The sequence below is a fragment of the Crinia signifera genome, chromosome 7 (genome assembly GCF_055691185.1).
Source record: "Crinia signifera chromosome 7, ASM5569118v1, whole genome shotgun sequence".
Taxonomy (NCBI): domain Eukaryota; kingdom Metazoa; phylum Chordata; class Amphibia; order Anura; family Myobatrachidae; genus Crinia; species Crinia signifera.
In genome coordinates, this window is record NC_139223.1 from 18,198,833 (window position 1) to 18,218,167 (window position 19,335).

At 49.5% G+C, this 19,335-nt stretch overlaps 1 protein-coding gene across 1 annotated transcript in view; it reads left to right on the forward strand.

Annotated features, from left to right (window-relative positions):
- The first annotated feature begins 15,781 nt into the window (after positions 1-15,781).
- LOC146019888 (uncharacterized) overlaps positions 15,782-19,335 on the forward strand; it is a 66,807-nt gene continuing 63,253 nt past the window's right edge. The window contains exon 1 of the mRNA XM_083152522.1: positions 15,782-15,904. The gene's annotated coding sequence lies outside the window, so the exon portion shown is untranslated. The remainder of the gene's footprint in view (positions 15,905-19,335) is intronic.

The window sequence follows — 19,335 nt, forward strand, 5'->3', positions numbered from 1 at the left end:
GTGCGTACACACTGAGCTATCTCCGCTAGATATATCTGTCAGCAGTGTAGTGCATACACACTGAGCTATCTCCGCTAGATATATCTGTCAGCAGTGTAGTGCATACACACTGAGCTATCTCCTGCTAGATATATCGGTCACCAGTGTAGTGTGTACACACTGAGCTATCTCCGCTAGATATATCGGTCACCAGTGTAGTGCGTCCACACTGAGCTATCTCCGCTAGATATATCTGTCTCCAGTGTGGTTCGTACACACTGAGCTATCTCCGCTAGATATAACTGTCACCAGTGTGGTGCGCACACACTGAGCTATCTCCGCTAGATATATCGGTCACCAGTGTAGTGCATCCACACTGAGCTATCTCCGCTAGATATAACTGTAACCAGTGTAGTGCGCACACACTGAGCTATCTCCGCTAGATATAACTGTCACCAGTGTGGTGCGCACACACTGAGCTATCTCCGCTAGATATATCTGTCAGCAGTGTAGTGTGTACACACTAAGCTATCTCCGATAGATATATCTGTCAGCAGTGTAGTGCATACACACTGAGCTATCTCCGCTAGATATATCGGTCACCAGTGTAGTGCGTACACACTGAGCTATCTCCGCTAGATATATCGGTCACCAGTGTAGTGAGTACACACAGAGCTATCTCTGCTAGATATATCTGTCACCAGTGTAGTGCGTACACACTGAGCTATCTCCGCTAGATATATCTGTCACCAATGTAGTGCACACACACTGAGCTATATCTGATAGATATATCTGTGGCCTGCTCCTTGACCCGCCCCAAGCCTATTGTGCTTTCAGAAGGGTTGCTTTGTTGTTAAAGGCGTTTGTGTGGTAAAGGGGATTATTCCATTGGGTGCAAGGAGCTGCCCGCATTAAATATGCAGACATCACAACCATTTTACCGTGGGTAAGTGCACTTGGTCACAGGATGTTTCATGGGACCAAGCACCTGCGAAACGTACGTCGGGATTCTGCCGGTTCACGTGGTGCACACATGTAACCGGCGTCTACAGGCAGGGACAGACTAGGAGACAGCACAGCGAGGACGGCGGCTCACAGCAACGAGTCCTCACACCACACCCAGCCTGGTTACAAGGATCCCCTGTACTTTGCAATACTAGTTGTGCTGTGACTATTTGGCCGCAAGCCTCCTTCTGATATGGTAATAAACCATCCTTGCTCTCACTATCCAGCGTCTCCCTGAAAAGTGCTCACACACAATTAGTTTGATTTTTTATAAGTATATTAGCATAATGTTATTTCTAATATCACTTGCAGCACCTGTCCTTGGAGATCAAAAAAGCTTTTATATACAAAAAAGTGACCTATGATTAAATCCTTATACTATTATCCGCATCCTGGGATAAATTAGGACTAATGAGGATCACACTTCAACCACACTTTAATAAAACTCTCTCCGAAGCCTTTTCCACTCACAAGATGCCTGATACCATTATTTCGCATATTTATGCTATACATAATTTGTGTGTTGTGACAAGGTAGCTATCTCATGGGGGGATGTTCTAACATCCGCCCCCTAGCTCCCCCTATCACTGCCCATCGCATTCATAATTATAGCATATGCACTAACATATGCGATAATTATGGGAAAGGACAGCTCTTGCATTAAGAGCTGTCCTTTGCGATAGAGTCAGTGGGTCCCAGTGGCGGAACTCCCGGAGTCAATGGAGTCATCTGCCGCCGGGCGCCAGCCTTAAAGGGGGCACTGGCTCCATTGCCTCCTGGGAGTCCGGCCAGAGATTCCACAGCCCCTGTGAGGAAAAGTGCCCCACTCAATAGGTATGATGGTGGGTTGAACTGAAGTCGGAGACGCGGCCGTCAGGCAGTGTTACACGGAGCTAGCCCCGGCGCTAGAATAAGAATTTCAGGGGGTGGGAGGGGGCGGCTACAGCGGCGGGGAGTGTGTGACAGCCGAGTGCCTATACCTGCTGAGGGGAGAGGGATGGATGGATGGTTAGTAGCGCTGCGGAGGACCCGCTCATTCATTATGCACTTCTCCGGTCCCCATCCCCCGCAGCGCTACTAACCATCCGTCCATCCCTCTCCCCTCAGCAGGTATCGGCACTCGGCTGTCACACACTCCCCGCCGCTGTAGCCGCCCCCCCCCCCCCCCACCCCCTGAAATTCTTATTCTAGCGCCGGGGCTAGCTCAGTGTAACACTGCCCCACGTTCGCGTCTCCGACTTCAGTGCGTGGCGGCAGCGGGAGCAGGGGAACGCTGCAGGGAGAGGGTGCCCAGAAGCAGCCCAGCATCTGTGGGTGTTCAGCCCCTGAAGGCCGTGCTATATCTGCAGCGCCGGCAGCTGTCTATCACCGCCTAAGCGGACTGCAGCTTGGCTCCATGATGGGACGGCGTGCAGGCCATGAGGCCTTGAAGGCAGCAGAGGCACGGGAGGTCATGCAAATTCCGGCAACGCGGCTCTAGCGGTGTCACTAAGGTCAGGGGGCTGCTGGTGGCCGGGAGCTATACATGCATGTTACCTAACTGACCCGCCTCTCTCACCCCCCTTGTTCTCTGCCTCACCACCCTCTCTATATGCCTGACCCCTCATCCCTCTCTCTCTACCTTAACCCCCTCTCTTTCTCTCTCTGTCTCTGCCTGACTCCCCTCTCTCTACCTTACACCCCTCTGTCTCTGCCTGAACCCTCTCTGCCTGACACCCCTCTCTCTGCCTGAACCCCCTCTCTCAACTCCCTCTCTCTGCCTGACCCCCTTCATTCTTTGCCTCACCCCCTCGCTATATATATCACCCTCTGTCACCCCTCTTTATTTAACCATTTCTCTCCTCCCATGCTCTCACCCACCAATTTCTCTATCCATGACGCTGTATCTCACCACCCTCTTCTCTTTCCCTCTCAAACTCAGGCACCCTCTCCTCTGACCCACTCTCTTTCTAGCCCTGACACTCTCTCGCTTTACCCTTTCATTTCCTCACTTTCCCTGACTCCCCCTCCCTCCCTGACATTCTCTCTCTCACTCTGACACTTGTTTCAATCTTTCTCCATGATTCCCTATCTATCATTCTCCTCCTCTCTCTCTCCATTGCTCTCCCTCTCTATATGGGGGGGGCACCAGCTTATATCTTGCCTCCGGGCTATATGGATGAACTTACGCCACTGGTGGGTCCCATGGGGACCCGGCGGCTCTCCCCTCCCTCTCTTACCCGGCACTGCTGCTGCACCGGGCTCTCCTCCTCCCTGTACCCGGAAGAGGATTAGTGCAGGGAGGAGGAGGTCACAGGTCCGGGAAGCACTGCTGGCACACAGGTGAGGGGGGGCGGTGCGGCGGGGGTCCGTGCGGGGCGGTGGGGGATCGGTTTGGGGGGCGGCAGAGGGTTGTGGTAGAAGCCCATAGGCTTCTATGGGGCATCGCCAAAATGTGGTAAAAACCCAGATAACAGGGTTTTTACTGCATTTTTAGCTTAGAGAATCTCCCCCCCAATCCATTTTAAATATACCCAATAAAAATAAATAAAAAATTCGAAACTGCATTAAGAAGCTTTATATTCATTGTCTGCACTCAGCTCACCATTTGAACCCTCAACGGCGGGTAATGCCCAGCAACCGCCTCAAGGGGACGATGCTCCCCTTACACTGGGACTGATGAAGCAACTACTGGCTTTGTTTAAAACGGACATGTCAGCAGAATTCAAATCCGACTTCACTCTTGCCAGCAAGATATAGAGGCGGTCGGACATCGCACAGACCAACTTGAAAATAAGATGGATGAAGTAGTCAAATCACATAATGAACTACTTGTTCTCCACGAGGGCGTTCAGGCTGAAGTGAAGGTCTTGCAGGCTAAGATTTGCCATTTGGAGGACAGATCAAGACGCAATAACATTAAAATAAGAGGAATTCCGGAAACCGTTACCAACTCGGACCTAACGAAATATGTGACTGATCTCTTTACAAAATTGATGCCGACCACACAGATCACAGATTTCCTTATAGACCGTATCCACCGCTTACCAAAGGCACGGAATGCTCCACAAGACGCTCCTCGAGACACACTAATGCGTCTCCACTATTTCCACATCAAGGACTCGATCCTCAAGGCCGCTAGACCACCAAGCCGCTCCGCCTCTATCCTGGGAGACCTCCAGATTTTTGGTGATTTATCTGCAGCTACCCTCGCTCTCCGCAGGTCATTCTACCCGGTTACGAAGGCTCTCCGAGAAGCCGATATTCCATACAGATGGGGATTCCCTACAAAACTGCTCATCCGGAAAAACGGCTCCACACTGGTGGCTTCTACACCTGCTGTGGGCTCAAGACTCTTGGCCTCCTGGAAGTTGGAGGGAGCCACTTCGAGGAGCACGGATGAGTTGCACCTTTCCCGGGATTGGTTGGTGGCAGGCAAGCCCGATTAAGGCTTTGCCGTTTTCGAGGCTCTGGACTTTATCTCTCAACGCATATTCAGGTCCCACTCATAATCCATTGTTCGTTGTGTTCTTTATAGTTCCTCATGTTCCATTTTACTTAGAATTGCATTATACTAATTTAGCACTGCAACCATTTACAGGGCCTTTACAGTCCAATTGGCATGTTCTCTACTCTCCCACACGCGAGTGCCCTATGGTAACTTTTACTATATCCTGTGTTCAAATTTAGTTTATAATATAGTACAGGTTAATTTTAGTGTGGATGTTCATTATTGTTACCCTGTAATAATAATAGCTGTAATTTCCCCTGATTAATGGGGACTATGAGGACCACAAGTTATGTCCTTTTTTTATATAGCCCTTTTTTCTTTCAGCCCTCTCAGGAGTGAGGGTGTTTTCAGCTATTCCCCCACGCTCTCATTGTGTCACCTAGGTCAGTGGCCCACAGTAGCCCCTTTATGGAGCTATTCCTTTCTCTTTTTTCCTTTTATTTTTCTTCAGGCCCCTACGTTCTCCTGTATATTTTGCTGTATTCTATTTCCTTTTTTCTGTTGTTTTTACTCCCCTTTAGTTTTATTTTGGATGATAATGGCACGCACACATTTATTTTTATATGCATGTTTAGAATTAACTATGAAGCTTTGAGCTTCACCAACTGTTTAGATGGTTAAATTGTTATCACTGAATGTCAAAGGCCTTAATTCACCTAATAAGAGACGTTTAGCACTGAGATATTTTGGTAAGCTGAAAGCCCAAATAGTTGCTCTACAAGAAACTCATTTCCTCCAGTCCTCTCCTCCCCAATTTTCCAACCCCTCATACCCTCATTGTTACCAATCCAATGGCCCCAGTAAGAAGGCGGGTGTCGCCCTATTATTTTCCAGGTCTTGCAACTTCGCATTAGTACAACAGATCTCCGATCGGGAGGGAAGATACCTAATTTTAATTGGAAAATTAGAAGGCAAACAAGTAGTAACGCTGGCAATCCTCTATGCCCCAAACTCTAAGCAGCTTCCCTTTATAAGGAAATTCTGTAACGCCCTCAATACATGCCGTAAGGGCTTAATTATGGTACTGGGAGATTTTAATTTGGTATTGGACCCTTCTTTAGACAAAACCGTTAAACCCAATAGTAATGGTAATAGCTATGCTCCTACCCAGTCCTCCGCTTTCCGGAGAATCACTCATGAATATGAACTTAACGATGTCTAGAGGGCTAAAAATCTTCTCCCCAGTCCACGGAACTTACTCCCGCATTGACCTCGCCTTTTCTGATAAATGGGCTTTGCAGCAAATTACAAAGGCCTCCATCCTGCCAGTAACTTGGTCCGATCACGCTACACTATGCATCCATTGGAACCTATCTTCCATTCAGACTCCCCCTAGCCCCTGGCGCCTAGGCGAGTACCTTCTATCTTACCTGGAAGCACAGCAATCGATCTCTGAGACTCTGTCTCTATATCTAGAAACTTACTCACCAGAGGATACATCACCATTTACCTTCTGGTGTGCGTTAAAAGCAGTCATTTGGGGCTCCGCAATTCAGGCGGCTGCACGCATCCACAAAAGAGCAGTAGCTCACCAAGCGGATATTGAATCTCGTATGGTAGATTTAGAAGCTAGTCATAAACAGTCCCCATCCGATTGTAAGATTTATCGCAACCTCTTACGGGTCCGAGAGGAATGGAATGCCTTAGCTCTACAAGATGTTCATAGATCCTTAGCTAAGCTGAAACAGAAATTCTATATACAAGGAGATAGAGCGGGTAGACTCCTCGCTAGAAAGCTGAGAGGTAAACTCTCAAAAGATCGTATATGATCAATTGCGAACGCCCGAGGCATTAAGGTGTCTAACCCTGCAGATATTGCAAACGCCTTTGCTGCATACTATTCTAATCTTTACAACCTGGCGGATGACCCAGCAACCACACAGCCCTCAGATTCTGCCATAGACCAATTTCTGAATCAGATTAACTTACCCTCTCTTAGCGAGACTGCCCTTCACATGCTACCGCAGGCCTGGTCTCCAGAGGAGATTATCTCAATTATTGACTCACTTCCAGCCGAAAAAGCTCCCGGCCCAGATGGCTATATTAACAGGTTTTATTCCTGCTTTAAAGATGCCCTTGCCCCTATTCTGTCTCAAATGTTCAATGAAGCATCTACTTTAGGGAGTTTTCCAAAAGAAATGCTAGAAGCTAGGATAGTTGCTTTACCTAAACCAGGGAAGAACCCTACCATCATAACGAACTACCGTCCCATAGCATTGCTTAACTCGGATGTTAAAATATACGCAAAACTAATAGCTAACAGACTCAACCCTCTGCTCCCCACTCTCATTAATCATGACCAAGTAGGATTTGTGCAGGGTAGACAGTCGCTGTCACAGATCTGCTTAGTCAAGCTTACCTGACTGGTGATTCTGCTCTGTGTCTCAGTCTGACTCAGTTCTGTCTCCATTTATGCTGCCAGACAGTCTGTGCATTGCTGGTTCATTGATTGGTGCACCTGATAGAAATCCAGGCTGAAGCTGGAATCACCTGTAACCCTTTGCTCTCCTGTTCCATGTGGCTCACCTGTTTAGTTCAGACTGAAGTATTCTGGATTCATGCTTCAGATTGCAGATTGCCCTCTGTCATTTCCTCCAATCAATACAAGGCAGGGGGGATAAATATCTTGCTCACAGAGGCAGAACTGGCTTCAGCAACTTGTCTTCCTGCTGCTTGCTGGGGCGTTCTCGCATGTCACCCAGCGTCCTGTGTCCTGAAGTCCTGTCCTCTGGGCCAGCGTCCAGGAACCTTCCAGGATATTTCTGTGTCCACTACAAGCCAAGTCGGCATCCTGAGTTCCATTATTCCTGTGTCCACTACAAGCCAAGTCGGCATCCTGAGTTTAAGTTATTCCTGTGTTCACTACAAGCCAAGTCGGCATCCTGAGTTCCATTATTCCCGTGTCCACTACAAGCCAAGTCGGCATCCTGAGTTTAAGTTATTCCTGTGTTCATTACAAGTCAAGTCGGCATCCTGAGTTCTGTTATTCCTGTGATCACTACAAGCCAAGTCGGCATCCTGAGTTCAGCTATTCCTGTGTCCATTGCAAGCCAAGTCAGCATCCTGAGTTACAGTTGTCATTCAGTCCTCCTGCATCTGCCAAGGCTGCTACCAAGGTTTGCTGTTATTCAGTTCCTGTGAGTGCACAGTCGCTCTACCCGTACGCCTGCTTCAGGAACCCTAACCTCCAGGGAAACTTCCATCGGAGGGCCGCGACCTGCTGGGTAGAAGCAGCGAAATCCAAATTCCCTTGCGGGAATCCCTGGCGAAGACCGCTGCCCAGTTAGACTCCGCGCCTCCGTTCGGAAGTCTAGCCAACTTCCCTGGGGTGTCACTTAACGTGAAGGCAGTGTACCCGGCCAGCTATCCTCTCTCCTCCCAGTCCTGTCGTGTGGGTCCACGGTATCCGAGAGTGACAGTTAGCACCAGCCACCAGACCACCAAGGTCACGACTGAGTCCACAAACTCCTAGTCGTGACAGTCGCCTGATAACACTAGGAGAATAATCAACCTGGTTGAAGCCTTCTCTGGGTCGGGGGAACCGTTACTGCTGCTGTCCTTAGATGCAGAGAAGGCTTTTGATCGGCTCCACTGGGGCTACTTATACGCAGTCCTAGCAAATTTCTGATAACGGGCCGTGCACTGATGTCCATATCTGCCTTGTATTCTTCTCCATCAGCCAGAGTATTTGTGAGTGGTCTACTTTCCTCCTCCTTTACGATCTCCAATGGAACTCGCCAGGGCTGTCCCTTGTCCCCCTTAGTTTTTGCACTGGCCATCGAACCATTGGCCGAAACTATAAGATCCTCTGATGCTGTTGTGGGCCCGAGGATATCGGACGTGGCTTACAAAATTTGCCTATTTGCGGATGACGTTTTGCTATCTCTCACTGACTCAGAGGGTTCCCTTCCTAACTTGCATAGGATATTAGATGATTACTCAGCAGTGTCTTACTATAAATTAAATGGGGCCAAGACTGAAGCTCTCCCCATTAATTTCCACACTGCCCTTCTCCAATCGCTACAAACTAAATATCAATACTCCTGGCAAATTAATAGTCTTAAATATCTGGGAATTCACATTACCCCCACCATTGACTAACTAATCCTAATTAACTATGTCCCTCTTCTCCTCAAGATCTCACTGCTGTCCACTGATTGGATGATGTTGCAAACCTCATGGCTTGGCAGAATTGCAGCTTTGAAGATGATGATACTACCTAAGATTTTATACCTATTTAGAACCATCCCCCTTTTACTCCCTACATACATGTTAAATAAATTCCATTCAGCATTTATTAAATACGTGTGGAAAGGAGCTAAACCTAGATTAGCCCAGAAGATCCTTTCATTATCAAAACAGGAGGGGGGGGGGGGATGGGGGTGTGGCGTTCCCAGACCTGCACAATTACCAAATTGCGAGTATTCTCGCCCAGGTTGGGGCTTGGTTTGAGATAGATGTTCCTAAAGTGTGGGTGACCTTGGAACGTAATTTAATCTCCCCATTCCCAATCACGGACAGTCTGTGGCTCCCCATATCGATTGATATACGCCCATTGATTCCGGTCTCCTTGGTCCTACATACCCGTAAGGCTTGGCTGGAGGTGGTAAGGACATCTTCAGATATTTCATTACCCTGTACACAGCTGTCACTCTTAGCCATTGCCTCCCTGATACCAAATCTTCCTTTCACATCATGGGTCTCACAAGGGGTGTTATCACTCACAGAAGTTACATCCTCAGGCTCTTTATTAATATATTCACAACTCCATTCTCAATACTCCCTCTCCCACAAGGACTTCTTTAAGTTCCTACAACTTAGACATTGGTTGTTTGATGTAACCCCAACACCTCATGCTGTGTCCATACTCCCTTTATATTTACTCAATAAAGTGACCAGAGCTAATAGTAGAGGTGGTATCACCTGGTGGTACAACCTATTGATAGAACCATCGGCCTTTATTAAATTCCCCACCTTACTGAAATGGGAACAGGACTTGTCCGAAACTATCAGTGAAGAAGAGTGGCATCAAATCTTCCAAATCTGCTTCTAGTGTCTAAATGTATTTCCCATACCGAACAATACTTTAAATTACTCCACCGTCTTTATATAACTCCAGTATTACTGCATTAATTCAGCCCAGCCAACCCTGATCTATGTTGGTGAGGATGCGGGTATGTTGGCTCCCTATTCCACATATTCTGGGATTGTCCATATATTTCCGGGTTCTGGAAAGCGGTGTTTGTATTAATATCCACAGTCTTGAAAATCCCTATTTCCCGACTCCAAAATTGGCTATTTTTCATTTATATAATGGAGGCCTTTCTAGTAATGACAGATATGTTATAGGTCACATCCTGATCGCATCTAAAACCCTGATCGCACAGTATTGGCGCTCCACCCGAATCCCAACCATCCCTCAAATTGAACAAGCAGTTCACCACCACTGCGAATTTGAACTGGAGTGCGTTACTCTTCTTCGACCTCCAACCCATTAATAAGATGGCTTGGCTGGACTGAATATTGGACCACTAAATCTTAACTCATACTCAACTGTTCTGGAATGGGCGGTCGATCTCACCCAATAGACCAGTCTCTCCATGCCACATTCTCTTCCTAAGCGCCTTCTGACTGACGTTTATATACGTAATTATGGTTGTTTCATATATATGTACTTGTGACAGTACCAATGTGTGCCTTTCTTTGTGTTGTTTTTTCCCCTGTTTTGCCTTGCCTTTCTGTATCTTATTATTTTGTTTGCTATTATATAAAACCAATAAAAACTAATGTTTAAAATAAGTGGCTCTAGAGCCCTAAATATACACAATGCTTAATATCCCCACTATCCACGTCATACCCCCAGTATCCACGTCGGCATGGAGTTGATTTTATAAAGTGTGGCGAGTGCAGCGTTCAACCGAGCCCGAAGCCCGACCTCACCAGGCGCACTGGAAAAGACTATGGCAGCCCGGGATGGTATCCGCCAGATGAGCAGAGTGAGTGCGGTTGTGTGCACCTCTCTACTGCCTGCACTGCACATCTCTATCTGTGCCGTGCCCCGGGATAGTGCGGATGGCACTGTTCGCATGTGGGGGCGGGGGGAGGATGTTGGGGACATCCGAGGCAGCCGGTGGCACTTATTGATCTGTGTGAGCCCGGCATTTGCGCTCCGCAGGCAGGAGGTTGTCACATTCAGGGATGTGGGAAGATGGTGCGGCTGGCCCGGCACTGTTTGCAGAGGGGGCATTTGACAGGCAGTGACGCCTGGCGATCCTTGGGTCCCCTGGAGAGATTAGTTCACTATGATTCACCTGGAAGAAGCGGCCACTGTACAGTCCTGGCGATCCACAAGGGCCTTGCTGCGCACCATATGGGAGTCTCAGGTAGCAGAGCAGAACCCATCGCCTAGTACTGGTGGTCTATGTAAATATTTGTTATTATTTGTATATCAGTGTGTTGTAGTTTTTGTATGTCAGGGGTGTACAGTGCTATGTGTGTATCGGCATGCTTCTGGAAATTTCCTGTGTCGCTTTTCTATTTTTATCTGTCCCTGTATCCATCTAGATAAGATAAGATAATATTTATTGTCATTGCAACACAATAAAAAAATTGTAAAACAACAAAATTATAATCTTGGACACAACAAGAGCAAATTAACAATTTTGGTTAAAATCGGTAACTGCAGCTGAGAAAAAGCTTTTTTTCAAACGTGAGATTCTGGACCTAATGCACCTTAACCGTTTATTAGATGGTAAGAAAGAGAAAGTATGATTGTAAGGGTGGTGGCTATCCTGCATTATACTGTTCCTTTTACGCCTAATATTCTTTTACGCCTAATATTAGGCACCATGCACCAATGTTTCTCTTTAGATCAGGGTTGCCTACCCTCCCGGAATGGCCGGGAGGGTCCCGGAAATCTGGTCCCCCTCCCGGTCCCCCGGAAAGGGTGGCAATCCTCCCGCATATCCCCCCAGCTCCCGCGATGTGTCCCTCGGCGGGGTGTCCAAAGGTAAAATGCCGCGATCGCGGCATTTTAGCCCCGCCCCCCGCAGTGCAATGACTGAAATGCCATGACGCTGTAGACATGCCCCCAACAGGGCATCATCTTTGTGGCCACGCCCCGGACCGCCTCTTTTTCCAGTCCTGGAAATGGCCCCGCCCCCCTGCCTGACAGAGCTGGCTGCCCTCTCCCGGAGAGGGCAGCTCAAAAGTCGGCAACTATGCTTTAGATACCAAACCCACTTTTAGAATAGGCCACACCCACTTTATGAGACTACGCCCACTTCTCCGGGAGCGTGCGCATTAGGGTGAGTGGGGGTGGGGGAGGGATTCTCCAGGAATCGATTCTGAGTGAGGTGGCAACCCTATATGTGCCCCCCTCCCCTCATGAAATTCAGTCCTGACGTGGACTATTTCCTCTTGTAGCCACGCCCCCATCTCTGTAACAGGCTCAGCTACTCCTTCCTTCTCCACCCTTCAGTTACAGTTACTGCATTGTGTAATAGCACTTCTTAATTATCCCAGCTAGTTCCTCCACCTTGCTGATCAGATACTAAAGCTGAAGTGGATTTAGCCAATTTAATATAATGTGTCTAGAATCACTTCTGTTTATGTAAATTTTAGCCCCCCTGCTGGTCAGATACTAAATTTGAAAGGTATTTAGCTCAATTTATATAATGGTCGACATGGGGTTTTCACTGTTTTTTTTTTTACCCGAATGTCGACACCGTCGACATGGACACAGGATTAAGTGCTGCACTCACCATGGTTCGGGCACACTATTTTATTATCCCACCATGCCCTAGTGGATGGTAGGGCATGACATGCCGCCTGTCGGCACATGTTGTGTCAACATAGCCACCGAAACGTACCACTGCGTGCGCTCGCCATTCTTCGGGCACACTATTTTATTCTCCCACCACGCCCTAGTGGATGGTAGGGCATCAAAAAAGGCCTGTCAGCACATGTCGGCTCAACAAACAGCGGAAAACCCCATTGTGACGAAACCAGGCCACGCCCCTTTCCGTCATATGTTGTTCTCCCGCCTCTTTCTGCGCTTCAGCAAAGAGAATTGCCGGCGATAACCGGATATTATCACTGACTGTATTCATATCTGAGCTGTGTTCCCCAGACTGCTGTATACAGGGGACATCACAGGGCGGTATGTCGGACAATAATAGGATGTTATACTGAATAATCCAAACAGGTTATTCCATTAGGCTGAGTATGTGTGCCACTGGAGGGAAATATTCCCTCATGTTATGTAAATGACTGTAATATGTTCCCAAATCTTTGTGTACTGTATCCCATACTGTTACATATGCATATGAAAGCAAGAAGATAGTTTTCTGGGCACATGAGAAACTGGTAGGGAGGATCAGCGTTGCACGTGGTTACGTCACTGCCTCCAGGTAATGTTCTTAGTAAACTGCGATGGTATCATGAATAAGGGATTTGTGACTATGAAGTTAATTATGGCAGTCTTCCCAAATGTGTATTACTTAAATAATGTAACTGTATATGTGGAGACAAATGGTCTGGCTAGAATGGACCAAATGCTTAGATTAGAATCTGGTCAGTTTGTGTATAGTTTTTGGTTCAGGGATCAAAGGGCCTCTTTATAGGCTGTTTAGTAACAGAGACAACAGGTAGTGGCAGAGACATACACTTCCCCCCCAAATAACAAGAAGCTAAAGGATGGATAACACCAGGGTCAGTCTCCAGAGAAGAGATCTGTTTACATGAAGGTGTAAAATCCCTCACATACACAAGCTTCAAAGCCAGATGAAGGGAGCGAGTTAATCAGCCCCTGGACAGGTAATAGGAGACCCTGTTACATTCATGCAACTGCACCCAGCATAGGAAGGGTTAAGAATTCCTGAGGGAGGGGGAGAGGGGTGCCTTTGGGATGTATGTGGGTGTTTGCAGGGAGAGAGAGGAGAGAAGTGACTGAGCGTCAGCGCTGGGAGTCGTGGACTAGCGTGTCCTGTCCATCTGAGCTTAATCTGAAGGTAACGTGGTAAGGTTCTGATAACGTGACTAATACTGATGGCCTTTCTGTATATAATGTATATAGACTGTAATTGCTGATTTTACATGTATAACCCGTGTGTAAAATAAAGGTAATACTTTTGTACCTTTGCTATTGTGTATTCCTGTGCGATCTCTGGAACTCGGAGTGACCCTGGGGCTCTGCGTGAGGCATAAGTCGCGCTGCACTGCTGCATGACCCCGGGATCTTCACACCCATGTCAACCTAGACCATGTCGACCTAATGCTTGTGTCGAGCTAATGACCTGTCGACCTTGTCCCCATGTGCCCCCCCACTGTGTAGCCTCCTCCCCATGTGCACCCTGCTCCCCATGTGCTCCCCCCCTGCAGCCTGCTCCCCATGTGCTCCCCCTGCAGCCGGCTCCCCATGTGCTCCCCCCTGCAGCCGGCTCCCCATGTGCTCTCCCCTGCAGCCGGCTCCCCATGTGCCCCCCACTGTGCAGCCTGCTCCCCATGTGCTCCCCCCTGTGCAGCCTGCTCCCCATGTGCTCCCCCCTGTGAAGCCCTGCTCCCCATGTGCCCCCCACTGTGCAGCCTGCTCCCCATGTGCTCCCCCCTGTGCAGCCCTGCTCCCCATGTGCCCCCCCCTGTGCAGCCTGCTCCCCATGTGCTCCCCCCTGTGCAGCCCTGCTCCCCATGTGCTATCTCCTGCAGCCTGCTCCCCATGTGCTATCCCGCTGCCACGGGAAGAAGTCAGCAGCAGAATGGCAGATCAGCTAGCAAACTGACTTCGTGGCTCAAAATGATGGTCACTAGAGATGGCTAGTGAATCGCTGCCTCGACTCAGTGACTCGAACCATTAAACTGAATACATGATTCGAGTTAAAAGACACTTTGTAATGGCAGGCAAAACAAAGTAATGTGAAAATAGCTATGTCCAGCGTTCAGCAGGTATAAACCAAGCCTCACTAGTAACAAAGCAGAAATACACTGGTTTAAAATGGCTGCTGCTATTCCTATCCCCCTCTGCTAGTCCAGCCCCTTCATTTAAATTTCAAAGGCCAATCTGACGACGGTCGCACGTGTTCTTGCAAAAAAACAAAAACCAGCGATCCGACCGTCTTAACGACCATCGCGGGCGCATCGGTATCGGATCGAGATCGTTCCGCAAAAAAAACACAATTTTTGCTAATCGTTTGCTGGGGACTGCCTGGGAGCTCCCGGGAAGTCCAAGGGAAAACGTTCCATGGTCGTCTATTGGTCGTGGACGACGGTGGTCGTCCTGGTGTGTACCCTACATTAGTCACTGTGGCAAGAGCTGAGACAGCAGCAGCAGCATTATAGCATAGTAAGCTCAGCCCCTCCTCTCTGAATCGTCAGGCTCTGCAGGAGAAAGGAGAGTGCAGTAACAGCTGAGTCCAAGTAAAGTCTATGCTGGGAGCCGTGCACTGTCTCCCTGTGCCTGCAATTCCACACTACTCATGAGCCCAGCCACTGACTAACTTCCTGTCTGCCGGCACACAGCACACACTGAGGGACAGAGCCTCTGCTACTCCCTGAGTGTGCTGTGAGCCGTGCACGGTCTCCCTGTGCCTGCAATTCCACACTACTCATGAGCTCAGCCACTGACTAACTTCCTGTCTGCCGGCACACAGCACACACTGAGGGACAGAGCCTCTGCTACTCCCTGAGTGTGCTGTGAGCCGTGCACGGTCTCCCTGTGCCTGCAATTCCACACTACTCATGAGCTCAGCCACTGACTAACTTCCTGTCTGCCGACACACAGCACACACTGAGGGACAGAGCCTCTGCTACTCCCTGAGTGTGCTGTGAGCCGTGCACGGTCTCCCTGTGCCTGCAATTCCACACTACTCATGAGCCCAGCCACTGACTAACTTCCTGTCTGCCGGCACACAGCACACACTGAGGGACAGAGCCTCTGCTACTCCCTGAGTGTGCTGTGAGCCGTGCACGGTCTCCCTGTGCCTGTAATTCCACACTACTCATGAGCTCAGCCACTGACTAACTTCCTGTCTGCCGGCACACAGCACACACTGAGGGACAGAGCCTCTGCTACTCCCTGAGTGTGCTGTGAGCCGTGCACGGTCTCCCTGTGCCTGCAATTCCACACTACTCATGAGCTCAGCCACTGACTAACTTCCTGTCTGCCGGCACACAGCACACACTGAGGGACAGCCTCTGCTACTCCCTGAGTGTGCTGTGAGCCGTGCACTGTCTCCCTGTGCCTGTAATTACATATGAGTAGTGACTCGAGAGCCGAGCTGATCCATGCGGCTCAACTCATTCCAATGAATCGTCTTGCCCATAACTAATGGTCACATGGTGTGGTCACATGGCATGTGATATCTATTGTTAGGAGTAAAGAGAAGGAAGTGGAAGTACAGTAGACACTACCCATGGGCCGACAGTGACTGAGAGGTACAGTACGAGTCAGAACTTTAGAAGGCAGGCTTCGCCTGTGCCTTTGTTCATTACCCCCACCCTCTGGCAGCCCCTTACCCTTCATTTCATGTCTAATATGAGTATATAATGTATATTTGTGTTTTTTGTGTGTGTGTATACATTGTGAAAATAAGCTACAGTCCTAGAGTGTGTGTGTATATATATATATATATCCATAGCTATGTATGGTACTTGTATGGACCACATCGCATGCAAATCGTATGCAAATATCGCATACAATTTGCGTACAATTCGATCCGCGATGTGATTTAGCACACCCCCACTATCCACGTCAGCCTAAAGCGTGGCGAGCGAATGTGTAAAACGAGCCTCGTGAGGGGACAGGGATTACTTCACGTGTATTCTGCGTCCCCTTGCGGGACTCGCTGCGCTCGCCACACTTTATAATATCAACTCCACACTGAAGTGGATAGTGGGGGTATAAACAGGTCAGGAGGACGCGTACTGCATCCCCTCGTGGGGCTCGCCACGCTTCGGGCTGACGTGGATAGTGGGGGTGTGCTAAATCGCATCACAGATCGAATCGTATGCATATATTGCATGTGATTTGCATATGATCCGCTGTGAAGTGCTGCCGTGAAACTACACAAGTACCCCTATGTATAAATCCCCTTTTTTTTCCTCTCATATATTTTTGATTGATATTTCCCTATCATCTACTTTTATTTCTTTAACCAGTCCTAACATTGTTCTAGAGAGCCTTTCACTCCCGTTCACCCTATCATCCATATTAATTTCATATAAAACATGTATGTATATAATTAGGCATCAAACCTATACAATATTTATGCCAAGATTTGATAAAATACTTCCTATGGATTCAATAGGATACGAGAGTGATGTAACTCTCCCGGAACCCCGGCTTCCCTGTTTCATTCTCATATGTTATAAATTATTATTACACCTTTGACTTAATGTCCACATAATTTAGATTTTCGTCTCCAGACATTGTAACACGCAGAGACCCACTTCCGGGTTCTCATGCGTGTCAGATGCGGTTCACCGAGGCACGGACTTCCTGTCCACATATATCTGCGTCTCCAGACACTGAAACACGCTGTGACCCACTTCTGGGTTCCCATGCGTGTCGGATGCGGCTTACTGAGGCACGGACTTCCTGTCTCCAAAACAGGAAGTCCGACGCTGACGTGCATGTCAGATGCGGCCCATGACTACCGGAACTTCCGGCTTTTTGAAATCGGAAGTCCAACGCAGACGCTCGTGGCGGGAGAAATCCCGTGCCACATGACCAATTAGTGTACACACACAGGGTATATAAGCCGGGCCCGGGCAGGTATGTCTATGCTGTCCTCCTGTCCAAGGAGGTATCTTCATCACTTCCATGTTGCCACGCTGTATATCCCTATGAGTTCATTTGACCTATGTAAGTGATTTTTTGTGTATATATCTTATTGTGTATTATGTATTTAAGGGGGATTGTGCACTCACTATATGTTTGCATGTTTGCCCCTTATATTGCAGGCTCCTTGATAAAGGTCCGATACTGATGGACCGAAACGTCGGGGCTATAATGAACACAATCTATTTATGAATTTGATGATCTGAAATAAATGATGAATTGAATTTTAAACACATATCTTTATGATTACAAAGGAGAGTGCTTACTTCTCTTTGGAGAATTCTGGACTACAATTTGGTGTTCATTCCTGAGGGCATGAACTCTATGTAAGCACCCCAATATCTGTCTCCACATACCAGTGAGAGTGCGGTCCTCCACAAAATATATATATATATATATATATATATATATATATATATATATATATATATGTGTGTGTGTGTATCTCTTATATATTTAGCCAGATCTGTCACTCATCCCCTGTGTAGCTAACGTTCCTGTGTTTAACATTTTCATGTGTATAACGTTCCACCCCCTTGACATCACCTCCCCCCCGCCCAGCCAGGCCTACAGTACACGCCCACCATCCACCATTACTCCACAGCCACCATCCACCATTACTCCAGCACCCCCCTACCCTCTGCTAGCACCCCCCCTGATCCCCCCTCCTGTGATTTGCGGGACCCCCGTGGCCCCTCCTGCGATTCGCGGGACCCCGCGACCCCCCCCCTCCCGCGATTCGTGGGACTGCCGCGACCTCCCGCGATTCGCGGGACCCCTGTGCCCCCGCGCAATTCGCGGGACTCCCGCGATTCACGGGACCCCCGCGACCCCCCCTCCTGCGATTTGCGTGACCCCCCTCCCGCGATTCGCGGGCCCCCTGCGACCCCCCCCTCCCGTGATTTGCGGACCACCGCCCCCTCCCGCGATTCACGGCACCCCCCCTACTGCGATTTGCGACCCCCCCTCCCACAATTCGCGCCCCCCCTCCCCACGATTTGCGGACCCCCCCATACCGCCCCCCCCTCCCGCAATTTGCGGACCCCCTCGGCACCTCCCGCGCCCCCTCCTGCGATTCGCGGACCCCCCCGCGATTCACACCCCACCTCCAGCGCCCCCTCCCGCAAATTGCAGACCCCCTCCCGCGATTCACGCCCCCCCTCACGCAATTCACGGCACCCCCCACACCCCCCTCCTGCGATTCGCAGCCCCCCACGACCCCCCCTCCCGCGATTCATGCCCCCTCCCGCGATTCACGGACCGCCGCACCACCCCCCCTGTGCCCCCACCTCCCTTGATTCACGGCATCCCCCGCGCCCCTCCCGCAATTCACGGACCTCTACAACCCCCCCTCCCGCAATTCACTAGCCCGACAACCCCCCTCCCGCAATTTGCGGACCCCCCTTCCCACGATTCCAGCCCCCCTGCGCCCCCTACCACGATTTGCTGACCTCCTCCCGCTAATCGCGGATCCCCGCACCCCCCCCCTCCCGCAATTTGCAGACCCCCTGACCCCCTTCCGGCAATTCCACCCCCCAGCGGACCCCCGCTACCCCGCTCCCGCATTTCACGTACCCCAGTGACAATGGGGGATCCTGTACCGCCACAAGCAGGTGCCGACCCTAGGTGGGAAATCCGGCCCTGGCTGCCGCACTGCAGGTGCACTGCCAGAAGTGTCCCCACAGTCCTCTGCACCAGCGCCACAACTTTTATCAATGTCCTGCTCTCATGCACGCTCACTCCCTCCCAGTGGGAGGAGACGCTCACCCACTGCTGGGAGCTGCATACTGTCCCCCACCCTCCTCCAGTTCTAGGGATGCCCATCGACCATCAATGATTTCAAATAATCGATGGTTTATGGCCGATGTTGAATACTTTTGCCATCAATGTGGGAGGACCAGATGGTTTCCCTACAACGATGGCAAAGGAGAACCGATCAAGTTTCAAATTTTTTGAAGGTGCCGGGACACGGAGCATAGCTACACACTATCCACACCCGGAAGTCCCGCCACCAAGTCCTGCTCTC